The sequence below is a fragment of the Glycine max genome, chromosome 10, assembly GCF_000004515.6.
Source record: "Glycine max cultivar Williams 82 chromosome 10, Glycine_max_v4.0, whole genome shotgun sequence".
Taxonomy (NCBI): Eukaryota; Viridiplantae; Streptophyta; class Magnoliopsida; order Fabales; family Fabaceae; genus Glycine; species Glycine max.
This window is the reverse complement of record NC_038246.2, coordinates 22,354,301-22,376,583: the sequence shown is the minus strand read 5'-3', so window position 1 is coordinate 22,376,583 and position 22,283 is coordinate 22,354,301. Positions and strand designations below refer to the sequence as shown.

The following is a 22,283-nucleotide window of genomic DNA, read 5'->3' as shown; positions in this document are numbered from 1 at the left end:
AAAGGCTTTGGAAAAGGGTCAGTCTTCACAAACTCCTCCTACGGTTGAAGTTGACTCTGATAGTTCTCACAAAGAGTTTTAGCCACCATAGCAAGTTCAACCACCGCAACAAGCTCAGCCAGCACAACAAGTTCCTGTGACACCTCTTAAGCTAAAGAAATTCTTGCATCTAAGTGTGTCAAAGCATGCTTTCAGGATTTGTTCCCTAGGAAATTTCATCCTGAACAAGTGAAGCTAAAGCCCGGGGAATTCCAAGGATTCAAGACGAAATTGAGAAATGAAAATGGACAAAGTTACTGAGTTTCCTTGTAAAATACAACGAAAAGCTACTGCTTGAGTTTTACGCCAATGCCCACCTAGGCACGAAAATGGCAGCTTTTGGACTTCATGGGTTTTACTGCGTGACTTTTACGTCTAAAATTCTTTGGGAAAGGGATTCGACTATTAAGCTCTTGGGATTTCCAACTTTGATCACTACCCTTTGGGCCCATAAAAAAGCCAACATGTTTGTTCCTTCTTTGAATTCTCTCAAGAACCCCATCACAAAGAGGAGGATTGAGCAAAATTATGTGATATAAATGATGCTAATCAGACTTATGTTGATAATTGCAAAAAATACTTTATTGAAATCTATGAATGTAGACAATTATCTTATCTTGAGAGAATTCAAAGGAGGAACAAACATGTTGGCCTTGTGATGGGCACATAGGGCAGTGATCAAAGCAAGAAATCTTAAGGGGGCTTAACTGAATCCCCTCCCTAAGAATTTAGACATAGCAAGGTTGTAAATTTTGTCAGAAATTACTTTCCCTATGTTAATAGGGTGATAAGTCAAAATGCAGTAGATGAGAGAAACACACTCTACTGAGGTTTGAAGTGTGCAAGGTTGGAGCAATGTTGGAGAAAACAAAGGACATCCAAATTGGACTGATGGTTCTCAAAGCATCCCTTTTGAATTTGTATGCCTTGCTATTCTCCTTTGATTTGACATAACATTTTCTAGGAATAGAAAGCACCTTAGGTAGCTTGTTTGGGTCAAAATCATCCAAGTCCTTCGACTCAAAGTAGGTACAAAGCTGCACCTCAGGATCTTGAAAATCAGTCTTGAGGAATTCCTTAATTGCAACAAAATCATATCTCACCATGGCACCTCGCACCCATGAAGTCCTGAAGCTTCCAGTTTCGTGCCTAGGTAGAGCATTGGCGTAAAACTCACGCAGTAGCTCTTCGTTGTATTTCACAGGGAAACTGAGGAACTTTGTCCATTTTCTTTCCTCAATCTCATCTTGAAATTCCTGGAATTCCCCAGGCTTTAGCTTCACTTCTCGTTTAGGATGGAATTTCCTAAGGAGCAGCTCTCGAAAGCATGCTTTGGAACTTTGATGCAAAAATTTTTGTGGCCTGGGAGGTGCCAAAGGAGCTTGCTGTGGTGGCTGAGCTTGCTGTGGTGGTTGAACTTGTTGTGGTGGCTGAAACTGTTCATGAGAACCGTTAGAGTCAACTTCAACTGTAGGATGAGGCTGTGAAGATTAACCCTTTTCCGAAGCCTTTCTTTGCTTGCAGTAGTTGCTTGTTGAGCAAATTTCTTTTCTGGCCAACTTCTTGTTGGGAGGAAAGTCTGACGTGTGTCATTCTACAAGACAGAAACAACAAAGCACAATGCCATAGATATAACATAGTGAGCTCACAGAGGGAAAGAAATAGATGGAATACAATGAATTTCAAAAGTCGAGCACAAGGTACATTTTTTAGAGTTCACTTCTTGTGATTAAAATTTCTGATCGTTACATTATTTTGTCCTTCTGATTTACAATGAGAACACTTCTTGATTCAACAATGGTATCTTTTCACATGGTGGTGATACATAACTGGCATATTAGTAACTACCGAATGAAACAATAAAATCAAGTTTCTATACTTTAGCAAGTTAATTTGACAGTAAAGCTAAATGGCATAGTGATCCAAGCGATGAATAGTCATCCCACATAGAAAGACATTGACCCTATTTGAAAAACATTAACATGTATAACAGATTATAGAAGAGATTTTACATTTCTCATCATTATATTTATTGAAGAGACTAGAGGTTGTGAAATGCTTGAGTGCTTAACCCACCCAGCTGATCTATATTTATATAGACTTAGGGAGTAAATACAATGTGAAATTTATAAGAATATTAATGAAGTTCTAGTACCTATGTACATGCATGTGAATTCTTAGATACATGAATATGTGACTAACTAGGTACATTAATAACTATTCTTTATTGGAACAAGTACCCATGCAATATGTGGAAGAAGTACCCATACAATGTATGTAATTTCAACACTCCCCCTCAAGCTAGAGCATATAAGTCAAATGCTCCAAGCTTGGAACAAATATTTTGAATTCTTGGTCCCCTTAGAGATTTTGTAAAGATGTCTACTAGTTGATCATTAGAACTAACGAATTCAGTAATAACTTCCTTAGAAAGGACTTTCTCTCGAACAAAATGACAATCAATCTCAATATGTTTAGTTCTCTCATGGAATACTAGATTAGAAGCTATATGTAGGGTTGCCTGATTATCACAACATAGCTTCGTTTGTTGAGTATTTCCAAACTTCAATTCTTAAAGAAGTTGTTTAATCCAAATGAGCTCACAAGTGGCTACAACCATAGCTCTATATTCAGCCTCTGCACTAGACGTTGCAACAACATTTTGCTTCTTACTCTTCCATGAGACAAGATTTTCTCCAATAGGCACACAATATCCTGAAGTGGGACGCCTATAGATGGGTGATCCTGCCCAATCTGCATTGCAAAATCCAACTATTTGAGTGTTTCCTTTGTCTTCATAGAGTAGTCCTTGTCCTGGGGTCCTTTTAATGTATCTCAAAATTCGAATTACTGCATCCCAATGATCATTATGAGGAGACTACATGAATTGACTCACCACTCCAACTGCAAAGGAAATAACTGGCCTTGTAATAGTGAGGTAGATAAGCTTCCCAACCAATCTCTGATATCTTTTAGGATCAAAATAAGGCTCCCCCTGATTGGGTAGCAATTTTTGATTTGGATCCATGGGACTATCAATTGGTCTACAATCTGACATACCAATTTCTTTAAGTATGTCTAACGTGTTGGATCAAGTGGCCTCAGAATAATTAAGAAGGGGGGGTTGAATTAATTAATAATGAACCTTTACTAATTAAAAAACTTATCCTTCTTAATGTTACTAGATTCAATTAGACTTTTACTACAAAGTTAAGAAAGTAAAGAACAGAAATAGAAACTTAACCAAAAGTAAAAGCGATAATTAAAGTGCACAACGGAAATTAAAGAGTGTAGGGAAGAAGAAGACAAACACAAGAATTTTATATTAATTCGGCAATAACCCGTGCCTACATCCAGTCCCCAAGCAACCTGCGGTCCTTGAGATTTCTTTTCAACCTTGTAAAAGCCTTTACAAGCAAAGATCCACAAGGGATGTACCCTCCCTTGTTCTCTTTGAACAATCAAGTGGATGTACCCTCCACTTGAACTGATCCACAAGAGATGTACCCTCTCTTGTTCTCAGTTACAACAACCCAAGTAGATGTACCCTCTACTTGTACCACAAAGGATGTACCCTCCAATGTGTTAAGACAAAGTTCTCAGGCGGTTAGTCCTTTGAAACTTTGTGAAGGGGAAACAAAAGATATCTCAGGCAGTTAGTCCTTTGAAATCTTTTGTTTAAGGGAAAGGGAAGAATCAAAAGAATTCTCAGACTGTGTATTTTTGAATTCTTTGAAAAGGGAGAAGGGAGACACAAAAGAATTCAGGCGATTAGTCCTTTGTTCTTTTGGAAAAGGGAGAAGAGAGACACAAAAAGAATTCAGGCGGTTAGTCCTTGTCGAATTATTTTTGGCAAAGGGAGAAGAGAGACACAAAAGAACTCAGGCGGTTAGTCCTTCGTTCTTTTGGAAAAGGGAGAAGAGAGACACAAAAAGAATTCAGGGTTAGTCCTTGTCAAATTCTTTTTGGCAAAGGGAGAAGAGAATGAAAAAGATGAATAACACACTTTTGGTTTTCTATGAAAGAACAAGGTTTGGAAACCAGAAAACTTAGAAAGCTTTTGGCAAAGGAAGAAGAAGAAGAAGTTCAAGAAGATGTTCAAAAGTATATTAAAAGTTATATCAAGTTCTTTTGAACATCATTGGAAGAGTTATAACCTTGAGAAAATCTTGAGAAAACCATTGGAAGAGTTATATCTCTTGATTTTTATTCAAAACTTGTCACTGGTAATCGATTACCAAAATCATGTAATCGATTACACAAAGCATTTTATGAAAAAATGTGACTCTTCATAATTGAATTTGAATTTCAACGTTCAGATACACTGGTAATCGATTACCAATATATTGTAATCGATTACACCATTTAAAAAACAATTGGAACGTTGCAATTTCAGTTAAAAGCTTTTGAAATCAAACTTTGCCACTGGTAATCGATTACAGGAAACTGGTAATCGATTACCAGAGAGTAAAAACTCTGGTAACTTAGAAAATTTTGAGAAAAACTCTTTTGAAAAACAAAATTGTGCTATGTTTGTTTTTGAAAAAATCTTTTCAATACTTCCCTTGTGAAGTCTTCTTGATTTCTTCTCTTGAATCTTGAATTCATATTTTCTTGAATCTTTAAATCAAACTTCTCTTGAATCTTGAATCTTCTTGATTTCTTTTCATGAAACTTGAAATTAATCTTGATCTTGAACTTGTTGACTCAATCTTGAAATCATTCTCTTGGGCTTTTTGTCATCATCTTGGCCATCATCAAAACTACTTGAATCAACTTGATTCATCATCATGAAGCTTGCTTCTACATAACACATACTTCCTTTGTGAGATGATAATCCCATCTTTTGACTAAGCAACTTCAATTCCAAGAAAATATTTAAGTTTTCCCAAATCCTTAGTCTGAAAATGACTAGGTAAATGTTCCTTTAGTTGAGGAATTTTTTCTTGGTCATTTCCTGTGATGACTATATCATCTACATAGACCACCAAGTAAACACATCTACTCGATGAGATATGACAGTAAAAAATTTAATTGTCTGCTTCACTTCGTTTCATCCTAAAAGCATGAACAACTGAGCTGAATTTTCCAAACCAAGCTCGTGGGGATTGTTTGAGTCCATAAAGAGACCTCCGAAGTTTGCAAACCAAGCTAGACTCCCCCTGAGCAAAAAATCCCAGTGGTTGCTCCATATAAATCTCTTTTTCTAATTCTCCATGTAGGAATGCATTTTTAATATCCAACTGATATAGTGGCCAATGACGGATGGCAGCTATGGCAAGAAAGAGTCAAACAAAAGTAATTTTAGCCACAAGGGAGAAAGTATCTCCCTAATCTAGGCCATAAATCTGGGTATAACCTTTGGCTACCAATCGGGCTTTGAGGCGATCAATTTGTCCATTGGCCCTAACTTTTATAGCATAGACCCACCGACAACCAACAAGTTTCTTGCCTAGGGGAAGAGGAACTAGCTCCCAAGTACCATTATGCTCCAAAGCCTGCATTTCATCAAGGGTGTTTCTAGGTGCACCCAACAGTTAAGGGGAAAAGACTGAAATACCCTTGATTCGTAAGGTGCACCTAGCATCAGCCTCATTGACTCGGGAAGAAAAAAACAAGGTCTTTAAACTACAAAACTTTTTCATTGAGCAATTAAAGGGGGAGAAAAAAAATAGAGTAGATAAAATTGAGTATGGAATACGAGTTAAACGTATTGACTCTGGAAGAAAAAAAAGACAAAGCTCAATAAACTTCAGAAACGTTCATCGAGTAAATTAAGAAAGAAGAAAAGAAGAGTAAAACAAATTAAGTATTGAATACGAATTAAACACATTTGAATTTGGAAGAAAAAAGACAAAGCTCAATGTTTAAAACTTCATAAACGTTGAGGGAGCAATTAGGAAGGAAAAAGAAGAGTTAAAAAAAATGGTGCATTGAATACGAATTAAATGCAGAAGAGGAAGGAAACAAAGTGCAATACATAAGCTTCATAATAACGTTCATCACCGAGTAATAAAGATGCAGAAATAAAAAGAGTAAAAAAAATTGAATACGAATTAAATGCAGAAGGAGGAGAAGAAAACAAATAGCAATGCATAAACTTCATACTAACGTTCACCGACTCAATTAATGAATATGCAAGAGTAAAAAAAATGGAAAATTGAATAGCTCAGTTACAAAACGCAGGAAGTGCGTGAAAAAGAAGAAGAAACAGACACAGTGAATTAATTGAAAAAATGTTAAAGGAGAAAAAAGTTTACATTTTCATGGCAACGCATGCAGAGACTTTTAATGTTGTAGAGAGGAGCGTGACCGTCGTCAGCACAAACGGCTTCAACCACCGATTCAACATCAACAACAATTTGCTCGCGATTCGCATCCATTGAATTGAAATGAATTTCTCTGATGCGTTTCACTTTATTGTAGAAAGAGAGAGACTTTGATTTTTTCAACCACAGTGACGAAGAAGAGTTCCTGAACCACTGGAAAGAAGAAGAAGAAGAAAGAAGAAGAACTGAAATACCCTTGATCCGTAAGCCTTTTAAGTTGATCCATAAAAGTTGACCCGTAAGCCTTTTACGGATCAACTTGATCTGTAAGCCTCACGCACACCTAACACAAATGCGAAGAAAGCATAGGGGCAGTTTTGGCATTTTTAAAAAATGTTGGGTGCACCAACAATAATGTTGGGTGCACCTAGCATCTCCCTTTCATCAATCATGGCTTGTCGCCATCCCGGATGATCAAGTGCTTCACAAAGATTTTTAGGAAGAGAAACAGAAGATAAAGAGGAAACAAAAGAATGGTACGAAGAAGAAAGACGATGATAACTTAAGAAGTTATAAATAGGATAAGGATTACATGTAGACTGAGTACCTTTCCTAAAAGCAATGGGCAAGTCAAGATTCTCTTCAGATAGGTCCATGGTCGGGTTGTCTGCTGGAGTAGGACATGATTCAACTAGTCTTTCATTACCTTCAAGTTCTACATCAGCAATTTGAGGACGACGTCGATATACGATGGGTGATCTTTGAATCTGTTCAAGTGGAAGATTGTTAGGAATATTTATGGTAGAATCTAAATTTGACTCTGATTCCTGCAAAGAAGGTGATGAACCAAGATATGGAATAGGAAAAACTTCTTGAAGAGTATTGGACTCAACCATGGAGGGAGCAAAGTATGGTTTTTCTTCAAAAAAAGTTACATCTGCAAAGAGATAATAATGATTGTGAACAGGAGAGTAACATCGGTAACCTTTTTGTAACTTGGAATATCCAAGGAAAACACATTTTATTGCTCGAGCAGCAAGCTTATCAAGACCTGGAGACAAGTTATGAACAAAACAGGTGCATCAAAAAATATGTGGATCAACATGAAACAACGGTTCTTTAGGAAACAAAATGGAATGTGGTATTTTATTTTTAATAGAGGAAGAAGGCATCTGATTTATAAAAAAATAGGCTGTCAAAACTGCATCACCCCAATGCTGGACAGGTACATTGACATGAAGTAATAATGTTCGAGCAGTCTCAACAAGATGCCTATTCTTCCTTTCGGCAATGCCATTCTGTTGAGGAGTATGAGGACAAGAAGACTGATGGAGAATGCCCTGCGCTGACAAAAAAGAAGAAATAGCAGAAGAAAAGTATTCTTTCGTATTATCACTCCTAAGGATCTTAATTGTCTTACCAAACCGAGTTTTAATTTCATTAACAAAAGAAGTGAGAATGGAAAAAATTTCAGATCGTTCTTTCATTAAGAAAACCCAAGTGCATCAAGAAAATTCATCAATGAAAGTAACGAAATATCTATAACCCATAGATGAAACACGACTAGGACCCTATATATCAGAGTGAATAACTGAAAAAGGGGAATCAACACGACTTTCAACATGCCTAAAAGAAGAACGAACATGCTTTCCTAGTTGACATCACTCACAAAATAGGTCCTTTATTTTTTCAAGACTCGGAACCATTATTTTTAATTTAGATAAATGTGGGTGTCCTAAACGTTCATGTAGGAGCTTTGATGATGTGGCAGCACTGCAAACCCAAGAAAGATTAGGCTTGAGGCAGTAAAGACCATGAGATTCATGTCCTACGCCAATCGTCTGACCCGTACCATGTTCCTGTATGACAAAGGAGTTAGCATCAAATGTTACTGAACAATTATAAGAACGAGTAAGCTGACTAAGAGATATTATATTGATAGGACAACTAGGTATGAGCAAAAGAAAGTTTAAAGACAAAGAAGAAGAGGGTGATACATGGCCGATTCCTGTTGCTGCAACTTTAGAACCATCGGCTAAAGTAATGAAATGACGAATTTTAGGAGGAGAGAGGGATAAAAATAAAGAACTATTACCAACCCTAGATTAGGATGGGTCCAATTATCTTTGTACATATTAGATTAGGATGTCATTATATTTGGTCCTTGTATTAAGGGCTCCATAATGTAGGTAGAGTACCCTAGAAATATAGGATTTTTTAGCCCTTGTATTTTAGGGCACCTAGACTAGTTTTTGTATTAGGGGTAGTTTTGTAATTTCACATGCACTAAGTGAATATTTGAGGTGTGTGTTGGGAAGTAAATTTAATTGAATTGGTAGAAGTCCAATCCAATTAAATTTTAGAGGGGGAGGTGAGCATTTGCTTACTACACCCGATTGCCACATCATATAGTCACACTTTGTACATGTCCTTCATGCTTTACATGCCTCATGACACCTAAGCACACTTAGTGGAGAATCTTGGAATTGATCTTGGATTAGTGAGCTGAACCATAACTGAAATTCACTAATCATAATTAGTGAAATTTAGGCTCCAACATTAGGCTCCACAAATTTAATTTCAAATTCAAGTGAAATTTGAATTGAAATTCAAATTTCCCTCCTATTTTGTGTGACACTTAGGCTATAAATAGAGGTCATGTGTGTGCATTTTTTTCAACTTTGATCATTTGAAAATTAAACTTCAGATTTCAAAGCTCTTTTAGAGTACAAAATTTCGTGCTCTTCTCTTCCTCTCCCTTCATTCATCTCCTTATTCCTCCAAGCTCTTATCCATGGCCTCCTATGGTGGTGAGCTTCGTGTAGACTCATCTTCTCCTTGAAGTGGTGTCTCCTCTCTCTCTTCCTTCTCCACTACGCTGCCATTCATTTCCAAGAAGCAAAGGAATTCATTGATGAAGAAGATCCTAGGCCTTCAAGCTCCAATGGAGCTCCAATGTGTGTAATTCCAACAATATTTTCTCAGACATGTAATTAATTAACAACATGTATTTTTCTTCCTTTAATTGTTTTGTGATACATTTGGTAAGTTGAATCAGTTTATGCTTTATTCTTAATTTAAATAGATAGCTGCTTCTCAATCTTGAAATTGGACACAATTTTGGGATTGTTCTATAAATATGTGCATTTTCCATGAGCTGTATTTTCCATGATGATGCTAGATGGCTATCAATACTAAATTTTGGTTACCAGTAGTGTAGCACTTTAGTAGTATCAGTCATATCAGATTATCAGAAGGATGCACCCTCGTGTAAAAGTGGTTTTCAATTCTATTGACTTACATGCCTCCATTGAGTGATTGCTTAGAGATTAAAATAGTACCTTCCTATTCAATTATGCAGCTAATGCTTGTTGTTGTTATATCAGCATACTTGAATATCTGAATTGTATATTCTAAATGTCTAAAGAGAATGTCCCCTTGGCTGTTTCTTTATAGTAGCCAATGCTTAATTATATTAATTATCTAATTCCTTAATTGTAGGGATAATAATCAAGCTAAATCAATTACATAAAAATAGTAACTAGAAAACTAAACCAATAAAGTAAATAAGGAAACAATCATATCAGAATATTAACACATATCAAAATCATATCACAACAAGCATAAATATGAGAAGCATGTTGTCAAGTGCTATCATATATTAATATTATTCTAAACATTAATCTGAAATCTTCAACATCAAAGTAATTTCCTAAACATAGGCTAATAAATCTCTGACTGATTAAAAGTCAAAAACTGGAAAGAGATCTTTTGAATTCAATACTGTTTATGAAAGGGAAAAACCAATAATGTACAAATGAACTATTTAAGAAGAATTAGAAATGATGTGTTTGTCCAAGTAGACTAAAGTATTCCCTCAATTTAGTTTGTCCAAGCTCTTGACATAGGTACCACATTTCATACTCCAACTTCTAATTCACTTTACACAGGCATGTGAGCTCTTCATTTTGATAATCCTTGTCTGAGGACAATTTTAATATTTAATTAGTCTATTCTTGCCTCTTGGAGCATCACACTGGCTTTGTCATATTAATTTTCAAAACATAGTAAATTTTAAATTAGAAATTGAGTGTTAAACAGTATAAAATTACTTTGCAAAACAAATTTTAAAATAAAAAACTCATTGGGAAACAAACATGCCCTTAATCTTCATAAATTCCTTTGCAAAGTATATAATGGTATGTCAGCCTTTTCCTAATTGCTCATCTTAAGCAATTAAATAGAAAAATTGATGACAAACAAATTACCTTAACTTGCATATAATTTTTTCTTGTTGGATCAAGTGGCCTCAGAATAATTAAGAAGGGGGGGGGGGTTGAATTAATTATTCCTAAATCTTTACTAATTAAAAATTTACTCTTCTTAGGCTTTTACTATGTTGTTAAGAAAATAAAGGATAGAAAAGAAACTTAACCAAAAGTAAAAGTGAGAATTAAAGTGCACAACGGGAATTAAAAGAGTAGGGAAGAAGGAGACAAACACACAAGAGATTTTATACTGGTTCGACAACAATCCATGCCTACATCCAATCCCCAAGCGACCTGCGGTCCTTGAGATTTCTTCTCAACCTTGTAAAAATCCTTTTACAAGCAAAGATCCACAAGGAATGTACCCTCCCTTGTTCTCTTTGAACAACCTAGTGGATGTACCCTCCACTAGAACTGATTCACAAGAGATGCACCTTCTCTTGTTCTCAGTCAACAACCCAAGTAGATGTACCCTCTACTTGTACCACAAAGGATGTACCCTCCAATGTGTTAAGACAAAGTTCTCAGGCGGTTAAACCTTTGAAACTTTGTGAATGGGGAAACAAAAGAATTCTCAGGCGGTTAGTCCTTTGAAATCTTTTGTTTATGGGAAAGGGAAGAATCAAAAGAATTCTCAGACTGTGTCTTATTGAATTCTTAGACAAGGGAGAAGGGTGACACAAAAGAATTCAGGCGGTTAGTCCTTTGTTCTATTGGAAAGGGGAGAAGAGAGACACAAAAAGAATTCAGGCGGTTAGTCCTTGGCAAAGGGAGAAGGGAATGAAAAAGATGAATAGCACAGTTTTCAAGGTTTGGAAAACCAAAAAACTTTGGAAAGCTTTTGGCAAAAGAAAGAAGAAGAAGAAGTTCAAAGAGATTCAGAAATCAATTGGCAAAGGTTTGTTGTCAAAAGAATGAATTGTTATGTTTTACAAATCAAAGCCTTGCTTTTATAGACTCTTCAAGTCTATTCAAGAAAACTATTAGAAGAGTTATAACCTTTAGAAAAACTTAAAAATCATTTGGAAAAAGTTATAACTTTTAGAAAAACTTGAAAAGTATTGGAAGAGTTACATCTTTTGATTTTGTTCAGAAACTATCATTGGTAATCGATTACCAAATCAGTGTAATCGATTGATATGGGTTTTTGTTAAAGGATGTGACTCTTCACAATTAAATTTGAATTCCAATGTTCAAACACACTGGTAATCGATTACCAAATCATTGTAATCGATTACAACATTTTGAAATCAATTGGAACGTTGTAAATTCAGTTGAAAGCTTTTTGAAAAACATTTTGCTATGGGTAATCGATTATAATAATCTGGTAATCGATTACCAGAGAGTAAAAACTCTTTGGTAAAAGGTTTTTGAGAAAAATTCATGTGCTACTCAGTTTTTGAAAAAACTTTTTAATACTTATCTTGATTGAGTCTTCTCTTGATTCTTGAATATTTAGTCTTGAATCTTGATCTTGATTCTTGGAACTTGAATCTTGAAACTTGATTCTTGATTCTTGAAATCAATTTTCCTCTTGAACCTTGAAGTGTTCTTGATTCAATCTTGAACTCATTCTTTGATTCTTGAGATCATTATCTTTGTTATCATGAAGTGTTCTTGACTTTTGAGCTTTTTGTCATTATCTTTGTTATCATCAAAACTCTTTGAATCAATCTTGATTCATCATGAAGCTTCCTTCTACATTTCCCCCATTACAGAACTAATCCTCTCAAATGCTAGTAGAACTAAAATCATACCAGAAAATAAAATAACTAAAAGTACATTTTAACTTGCTCTATATGTCAATTATCATCATATCATGCAATAAATTCTTGGTTTGATGAATTGCAAGTCTTTCATGACAATGTATGGATAGTTAATGGGAAATATATATGTGAAGAACAAAAATATTAAAAGCCTCTACAATAGAGAAAATTCTAAAAAGGAAATAGAAAGAAAAAGAGGAAAATTAAATTACCTCACGTATGTATCTCATTTTGGCTTTCCATTTTAGAAAACTAACTTGTGTACATCCAACACTAAAGATTAATTGATTACGAAAAAAGTGATTGGCATTAACGAATGGATAGAAACAATTGCAGCCAAAGTGGCAATATGATAAAGATGGGCCAAAACAATGAAGCTAATATAAATTTGAGAAAGCCATTGTGATGACTGATGAGGTTTGTTGTTTATCCCGTATAAATCAACTAAAGGTGGGTAGATTGTGAATAGAAAAGCTATATGTTAACAAATTAACAAAAAATAAAAGATAATATAATAACTACTTGAAAAGGAATCAAGATCTTGAAAGAAAAATAAAAAATTATAAAAGTTAACCTGAAAGGAGTTCTTATTCAAATGATCAAGATAAACAAACATGCATGTACTAAGATAAAAGATAAGATAATAACTACTTGAAAAGGAAGCAAGATCTTGAAAGACAGCTAAAAAATGATAGAAGTCAACCTAAATGTATTAAACTAAAAAAGTTGCAGATGAAAACCGTGTGTTCTCCTGTGGAGAATTTTGCATTAAATAGTGTTCATACAATTTAATTTCTACATTTGTGCATTAAATAGTCAATCTGCAATAAATACTATCCTACACCTGGGACAACTAAATAAGGATATAGTTATAGTTGTATAATCATGTAAAATTTGTTGTTTTGAATAGCCAACAAATGTGTGTAAATAATAACAAATTTCTCCAATTTATGCCCATTAATAACTAATATTCTGCTAATCAATTCCATTAATAGAATGAACTTGTAATTGAAATGATGAAAATCAACAAGCATGAACTAAGATATCCAATCATATCCATTTAAAGAAATGTGAATCTTCCCATGCCACATAAAAAGAAATCAAACTTTGTAACTAAAATCACTCTATAGTCTATTCATTTCAAAAGTCAAAACAACAAATGAATTGGCTTTCCATTCCAAACAATCTTTCACCATGGAGTGTTTGGATATGTTCTATTAAAATAGTGATAATATCCATAGTAAAGTGATGTGCCATCATTTTCTTCTATTTTCTAAACCCTTTTTGCACCATTTTAATTACTGATTGGTCTTAATTGTCAATTAATTAGGCAGTTTCCTTATTTGGGCTCATTTAGCTAATTTGATGTTTTTAATCTAATTTCAGGAATTAATGAAACATTGGGCTTAATCCGGATTTTGGTTATGGACTTGAAGAGGGCAAATAAAGCAGTGCTTACCTTAGTTAATTTCTAATTAGGAAATTTCGCAATTTTATTTTATGTTGTTCAGTGTTTATTTCGTTTTGGGTCAGAGTATTGTAATAGGGCCCAGTGACTTTGAGTGACTCTTTTTAAATAGCAGCCTTGGGATTCGTGCAAGGCATTCTATTATGCTATTTTCATTATTCAGAGCTTTGGTTTTAGGTTTTCACGTTTTTCTGTTCCCTTGTTACGGTTTTCGTTCTTACTGCAAATTTCCGTTTTCTGCTTCTAATTACGAGTTCATTCTTGCTTCTTCTTCTACTTTCATTTACGTTTCTGTCTCATTTACATTTCTGTTCATTTACGTTTCTGTTCATTTACGTTTCTATTCATTTATGTTTCTACTTCATGTTTCATTTGCGTTTTCTGTTTGAATCCATGGAAGGCTAGATTTTCTGGTGTTGTTTCCTTTTGAGGACGAAGCCCAACTCTCTTTGAGGTTTCGCTTGTAATGTGGTTTCCTGGCAGTTTTCCCTTCATCAGTTATCCCAATTTCGTGAACATTAATCAGTGCACGCTTCGTGTTCGATTAATTGCCTCTGAGCCTAACTTGCGTTCATGCTTAATGGACGAAGGGCTAACTGGTGTATGTGGTGCCTAATCACGTATTGAAAACCCTAAGTTGATTTTCGCTTAGTAAATTGAAATAGGGTTGGATTAAGTGGTTGACTGTTAGGGACCAATTCTCCATAACCCAGGATAAGAGAATGACTTCTGAATCAGAGGAAACAACCCGTTTTTAATATTAGTAGTTTCGTATTCCAGTTTACTTGTTCTGCTCTTTAATTACCAAACAACCAAACCCCCCCCCCAATCGTTACTATTACTGCAAGTATATTATGAACATTTGGTTTGTCACTGCTCGTTGGGAAACTGTGGTGTCCCCAAAATAATGACTGGTTTAATAGTAATGATTTAATTAACAAAAACCATGGTAATTTTTTTTTTCTTTTTCTTTTTCATTTCTTTCTCTTTTCACCATAACTAGGTTTAGAAGGAAAATCCTCACTATAGAGTCCTGAATGGCCAGTTCACAACTCTATTCGGAGTCATTTCTTTCTTACCACTCGTGATCTCTAAACTATTTTGCTGTTTCAAAGGAAGAGTATACCAGCCATTACTTTAGGTCGTCACGTGAAAATAAAAGAATAAAATACGGTCGATAAACTCTTTTACAAATAAAGTCACTAATGCTTTCTTTTCAAATAACAAGATTGATCATAAATGCATTCATCATTTAAAGCTGTCCAAAATATGGGAGTTTTACAAAATATACAGTGTCATCCAGAGCAAAGGTGTCCACAGTGATGGCTTCAGCCACATGTATACAATCATCAAATTCCTATACAACAGGTCTACCCATACAAAAACAAAAGAGTAAACCTAACAGTCAATCCTAGATACACCCACCCTCAAAAAGTATATAAAACTAGTCCATGGAAATGTCCACTATGATGAAGAGCCTCCACTGGTCGCCATCTCTCTCGGGCCACTATCCTCCGTAGAGTCTGCCTCAGATGCCGACATGACTTCCTCGGGAGAATCCACCTCAGGAAGTGGGTCCTCATCACCCTCTAGAAAGTCAAGAGCATCCTCAGCAGGCTCAGGAGGTAGCTCCTCGGGATCCTCCTCAGGGTCTTCCTCGGATGACGTCACCTCGATCACTTGGACTGGCTCCACTAGACGATATGGTGTAGGCGTGGGTAGTATCCACTCTACAGTGCGCTGAAGCATACGCGCCGGTTCATCTGGATGCACCAAAAAAGTAACCGTGAATCGAATCGCGCCCCGAAATCGGCACCTCGTGTTGCCTTCGAGGGTCTCCCAGACTCCCTCTAGGCACTCCATCTCCACTCGATCATGGATTAGCTGCGCCGCCATCACGATCTACAAGAAAGAAAGGAAAGGGGTAGACTCTTTCACAAGAATCTAACTATGCCGCAACACAATGCGTCTCATAACCACTACATGCAAGTAAAAGGGGTATCTTAAGGCTTTTCATCCTTGGTAATCGATTACACAGCCTTGGTAATCGATTACCAGAGGCCAAACTTGAATCACACAGCTTCAGGACATTAAAACCTGAAAAAGGCACTGTGTAATCAATTACACATACCGGGTAATCGATTACCAGTGACCCATTCCTCTGTGTAATCGATTACACAGACTGGTAATCGATTACCAGAGGCCTCCACAACCTGCTACCTTCATTTCTAAGCCTGGTAATCGATTACACCCCCTTGGTAATCGATTACCAGAAGCCCTCATAGCTTCCTGACCTCGTTTTCAAGCCTGGTAATCGATTACACCTCGTGGTAATCGATTACCAGAGACCATCTTAGCCTCCTGTCTTCATTTTTAAGCCTTGTAATCGATTACCCACCCTTGGTAATCGATTAACAGAGGCCATAACCCACATATCAATCAAAGTTCACAGCTGGCCAGCCACCACAAGCCTCCTTACTTTGTGGTCTTTGTTCCTTTTATCTGTTGACTGCCAAGAGCTCGCCTGCTTAGGTACATCACAGGTTCTCACTGACTGACTATGCTCGGGTTGGGTCGGGATTGGTCAAGCTTGGTTTTGGGCAATAGCACCCCACCTGACGTCCCCAAGGTCTCCTGACCCCCGCGACATATCTCCAGGTACCACTCTGTGATCAACGAATAAAAACAGGAAGTTTCACCCTTCAACACTTCCTCATCTCAAGCTTGTAGGATTATGGGGTACCCATCACATGTGGTACTAGGTGGCGGTCGGGCGATGGTGCACAACATGTTCTTCCACATCCACAAATCTCGCATAAACCCACCATCCCCTGTTGCCCACCTCCAACTGAGCTCACGTACTCCCACGTAGCCCATATCCTCGTTTCTCTCAACACCGGGTCCCCATCAATCCTCTCAAGCTTCCCCAACATCCAAGTAAAACAACATTCAAACAGCACAAACTATCACAACCAAGAAAACAGGGCAAAGGTAGAAAACTCTGCCCAAAACACCAACCAAAATCACAGCTTTTCTCACTTAAAGACCCCAGTAACAATTCCTTCGCTCCAATTCGTTAACCGTTGGATCGACTCCAAAATTTTACTGGAAGTCTCTAGTACATAAGCCTACATTTTGACCGTTGGGATCTACTAGCAAACTTCCAGAACTCATTCTACATTACTCTTTCCTCAACCAGCAAATACATAGCATTTTCCTGCACTTGTGCAAAATTCTGCTGCACAATTTCACAGCAAAATTCTGCACAAAGTGCAGATTTCGAAAATCACACTTTCCCTCATCCAATCTTGCCCAAATCAAGTCCTACAAGTCCCAAATCATGTATCAATCATGTCTAAACCAAAGTCAAGCTTCAAAACACAGCAACACAAAATCTAGGTGTCCAAAACCCCTCAATTTAATGGATTTTCTAGGTTTGAGAAGTGAAATTGAGAATGGGACAAATTTGAAGCAAACTCTCACCTCACACAAGTCTATAACATCAATTTTAACTTGTTCAAACAGGATTTACGCCTAAACTTTCACCAAACCAAAATTTGACTCTTCAACACCCAAATTTACTCTAGAAATGGCTCTTTGTTCACTTTGGTCATTTGTTTTTCTCTCTAGCACAGCCTAACCTTTCTCATAAGTCCTAAATGGCATTTCAAGCTAAGATTAACTCACTCTAACCTCTAAATACTACCAATTCCAGATTTGGCCTTCCAGCCCTCAAAAATTCACTATTTTTCCACTCATAACACCACATTCTCACTTTCTAACCCTAGGTTAATTCTACCCTTCATCTCTAACAGTTTTCCATAAGCAATTTCAGCACATGAACATCACAAGCATCATCATAAAAACCCTAAAACAGAATGGGTATGTTTAACTCATCCAAACATGGCAATTTTAACATGCTTTCCACAAATTCCTTCACAAATAATCATCATAAAGCAGAAACCTAGCAAGACTACCCATCATATCTCCCAAAACCCCATACCCACGAAAATCAAAGGAGAAAGAAGTCCACCCAAACCTGAAATTTCGAAGTCCCACACGTAGAGACGCGCTTCACGACTCCGAAAAAGCCCTCCTTTCACGATTTGGGGCAGAAATGATGACCAAAGGTTGGAGATTTGTTTGGAGCTTCAATGGAGAATGAAGGAAGAAGGAATGGCAACATGAGGGAGAGAGGAAAAGGCTTCTGAAAATGTGGGGCTGAGTGAGGAGAGAGAGAGTTGCTTTTTAATTTTAAAAAGGCTTTTTCCTCATTTTTTATTATTTTATTATAAACTATGCCACATGTCTCCATTGGAGTGGAGCAAAAAGGGTCCACTTTCCCTTTTGATTGTGACCCATACTCAGCCACAAAAGTGAGAAAAATCTGACCTTTGAAACGCTAAAATCCTGCCTCGGTTTGCGTGCCATTTCTCTGGTTCCAGTTCCTCGCATTTCTCTGCGTCCGTCGGGGCCAGTTTTCGAAAGTAAGCAATATATATATATATATATATATATATATATATATATATATATATATATATATATATATATATATATATATATATATATATATCAAAACGCTCAGAATAAAACCCCGAGCGTGGTTCAGAGGTTGGTTTCATTAAATTTTAAGTCGCACGCAAAACGATGATTTTTAACTAATTAATTAAGAATTAACCCATAACCTCCCAGTTATGAATTTCTCTTCCTTAATTAGCCTAACCCGCATATCTTGCCCCCACTATTCCTACTTCTACCAAGAACATATAGGCATATACACTGAATAATACTTAATCATTCAAAATACATTGTTTTCAAAAATTCCGGGTAGAAATTTCTAGGATGTTACAGAAACCACCTAGGATCACTTCCTAGTTACTGCATTTTCATGTTTATTTGATTCGGGTACGGCCTCGATCAAATTTGGCGCCGTTGCCGGGGAGCAGTGTCCAAAGGTTCATAATAGCTAGCTAGTGTTGTGTGTTTAATCCTTTCGTGTTTTATGTTTAATTGTTAGTATTGTGTTAGTATGTGTGTTGGTGTTGTTTAGTGTCCTGGTATTTTGTTTAATGTGTGTTCTGTTTCAGTTTTCCCATTAAGTGCTTCCCCTATTTCAGTTTTGGGTGTTTTGCTGTGAATAGTGTTTTGCAACGGACTTAGCGACCATTTCTGCTTGCGGCAAACCAGAGTAGTAGTAGAAATCCCTTAGCGACGGATTTTAGCGACCACCCATGCTGAATTATTTGTGATTTTTTGTTTTAGTAGCTAGGGTTGTTATTTTTGGCTGAATATTTTTGTGGTAACTTCTTTTAATCCATATTTTGTGGGAAAAATAGCTAGAGCCTTTAGTTTGGTCAGATTTGAAAGTTCCAAAAAACTAGCAAATTTTGTGTTTGTCAAAACTTCAAACGGCCATAACTTTTTTTCCGGTTATCAGAATCGCAATTATTATATATGCATTTGGGGTAGAAAAAAATTTCCTACACCGTGGCAGCTTGCCGTCAGCTGGCTGAGGTCTCCATCGTCCAAAAAAAGCGATTCTGTCAAAAGTTTTTTATTTTTCAAGTTTTATTCACTTATTTTTCTTAACCTACCAATTTGAGCTTTCATAGTTAGACTTTGAATTTTTGTCTGAAATTTTTGTGCTATCTTCTCATCATTTTATAAGGTTGCTCACAAAATTTCAAGTCATTTGGATATTATTTGAGGGTAGCTGTAGTTCAAACCTGCACCTTTATTTACATGACAAGGCAACTAGTTGTGTGCATGCTGAATGTAGTGTATGACTAGAGGCAATCCATCTGAATTACAACCCTTTGATCCTGAGATAGATAGGACATTTCACATATTAGTTAGGCATCATTTTATACCTTTTGATCATTCTGAGCATTCCATAACTGGTGAATCTGTGCATTCTGTTATTGGTGATTTTGAACATCCTGATCTTGAGCATTATAATTTTGAGCATTCTGATTATGAGCATTCTGATTTTGCACATTCTGAGAACATGGCACAACCTCCACCCTGTGAGAGGACTCTAAGGGAAATTGCTGCACCTGATTTCACCTACGAAAGCTTGTGCATCCAATACCCTGATGAGGATGTCCCATATGTTCTTAAAACTGGACTGATTCATTTGCTTCCAAAGTTTCATGGCCTTGCAGGTGAAGACCCGCACAAACATTTGAAAGAATTTCACATTGTCTGCTCCACCATGAAACCCCCAGATGTCCAAGAGGATCACATATTTCTGAAGGCTTTTCCTCATTCATTAGAGGGAGTGGCAAAGGACTGGCTGTATTACCTTGCTCCAAGGTCCATCACGAGCTGGGATGACCTTAAGAGAGTATTCTTAGAAAAAATTTTCCCTGCTTCCAGGACCACATCCATCAGGAAGGATATCTCAGGTATTAGACAACTCAGTGGAGAGAGCCTGTATGAGTACTGGGAGAGATTTAAGAAACTATGTGCCAGTTGCCCCCACCATCAGATTTCAGAACAACTTCTTCTCCAATATTTTTATGAAGGACTCAGTAATATGGAGAGAAGTATGATAGATGCTGCCAGTGGTGGAGCCCTTGGAGACATGACTCCTACTGAAGCCAGAAATTTAATTGAGAAGATGGCTTCCAACTCCCAGCAGTTTAGCGCCAGAAATGATGCCATAGTCATTAGAGGAGTGCATGAGGTAGCTACAAACCCATCTGCATCATCTGAAACTAAGAAGCTTGAAGGCAAACTGGATGCATTGGTTAACTTGGTAACCCAGCTGGCCTTGAATCAGAAATTTGTACCTGTCGCAAGGGTTTGTGGTTTGTGCTCCTCTGCTGACCACCATACAGACCTTTGCCCTTCCATGCAGCAACCTGGAGCAATTGAGCAGCCTGAAGCTTATGCTGCAAATATTTACAATAGACCTCCTCAACCTCAGCAGCAAAATCAACCACAGCAGAACAATTATGACCTCTCCAGCAACAGATACAACCCTGGATGGAGGAATCACCCTAACCTCAGATGGTCCAGCCCATAGCAACAACAACAGCAGCCTGCTCCTTCCTTCCAAAATGCTGTTGGCCCAAGCAGACCATACATTCCTCCACCAATCCAACAACAACAACAACCCCAGAAACAACCAACAGTTGAGGCCCCTCCACAACCTTCCCTCGAAGAACTTGTGAGGCAAATGACTATGCAGAACATGAAGTTTCAGCAAGAGACCAGAGCCTCCATTGAGAGCTTAACGAATCAGATGGGACAATTGGCTACCCAATTGAATCAACAACAGTCCCAGAATTCTGACAAGCTGCCTTCTCAAGCTGTCCAAAGTCCCAAAAATGTCAGTGCCACATCATTGAGGTCAGGAAAGCAGTGTCAAGGACCTCAACCCGTAGCACCTTCCTCATCTGCAAATGAACCTGCCAAACTTCACTCTACTCCAAAAAGAGGTGACGACAAAAATTTACCTAACAATTTCTGTGCAGGTGAATCTTCTTCCACAGGTAATTCTGATTTGCAGAAGCAGCACATTCCCCCTCTTCCATTCCCTCCAAGAGCAATTTCCAACAAAAAAATGGAAGAGGCAGAGAAAGAGATCTTGGAAACGTTTAGAAAAGTAGAGGTAAACATACCTCTGTTGGACGCAATAAAGCAAATTCCAAGATATGCCAAATTCTTGAAGGAGCTGTGCACTAATAAGCGGAAGCTTAAAGGAAGTGAACGAATTAGCATGGGCAGAAATGTCTCCGCATTGATTGGTAAATCTGTTCCTCAAATTCCTGAAAAATGCAAAGATCTAGGTACATTCAGCATACCTTGTATTATAGGGAATAGTAAGTTTGACAATGCCATGCTAGATTTAGGAGCCTCTGTTAGTGTTATGCCTCTGTCGATTTTTAATTCTCTATCTCTAGGTCCCTTGCAGTCAACTGATGTGGTAATTCATTTAGCTAATAGAAGTGTTGCCTATCCTGTTGGTTTCATAGAAGATGTCTTAGTTAGAGTTGGTGAACTGATTTTCCCTGTTGATTTTTATATCTTGAATATGGAAGATGGATTTTCTCAAGGATCAGTTCCCATCATTCTAGGCAGACCCTTTATGAAAACTGCTAGAACTAAGATAGATGTTTATGCAGGCACACTGTCTATGGAATTTGGTGACATAACTGTTCGTTTTAATATTCTGGATGCTATGAAATACCCATCGTAAGATCTTTCTGTATTTCGTGTTGAAATAATTGACCATGTTGTTGATGAATACATGACTGATCTTTATTCTAATCTACATGCCTCTCACTCCTCATGCATTGAGTCTGAAATTGTACTTGATCATATGTCTGAATTTGATGCTGAGAGTGAATTTGAGAGTGATATTGATTGCATGTCTGGTGGTGGTGTTTTACCTCTTGAGATTGATTTTATAGAGTCAGATAGGACTAACCATGTTTCAGGAAGTACACATACCTCTGACTTT

At 37.0% G+C, this 22,283-nt stretch overlaps 1 non-coding gene across 1 annotated transcript; it reads right to left on the bottom strand.

Moving 5' to 3' along the window:
• Positions 1-20,197: 20,197 nt before the first annotated feature.
• On the bottom strand, positions 20,198-20,306 carry LOC112998222 (small nucleolar RNA R71). The gene has a single exon (XR_003263261.1). It is a non-coding gene; the product is annotated as a small nucleolar RNA R71 (small nucleolar RNA).
• Positions 20,307-22,283: the final 1,977 nt, after the last annotated feature.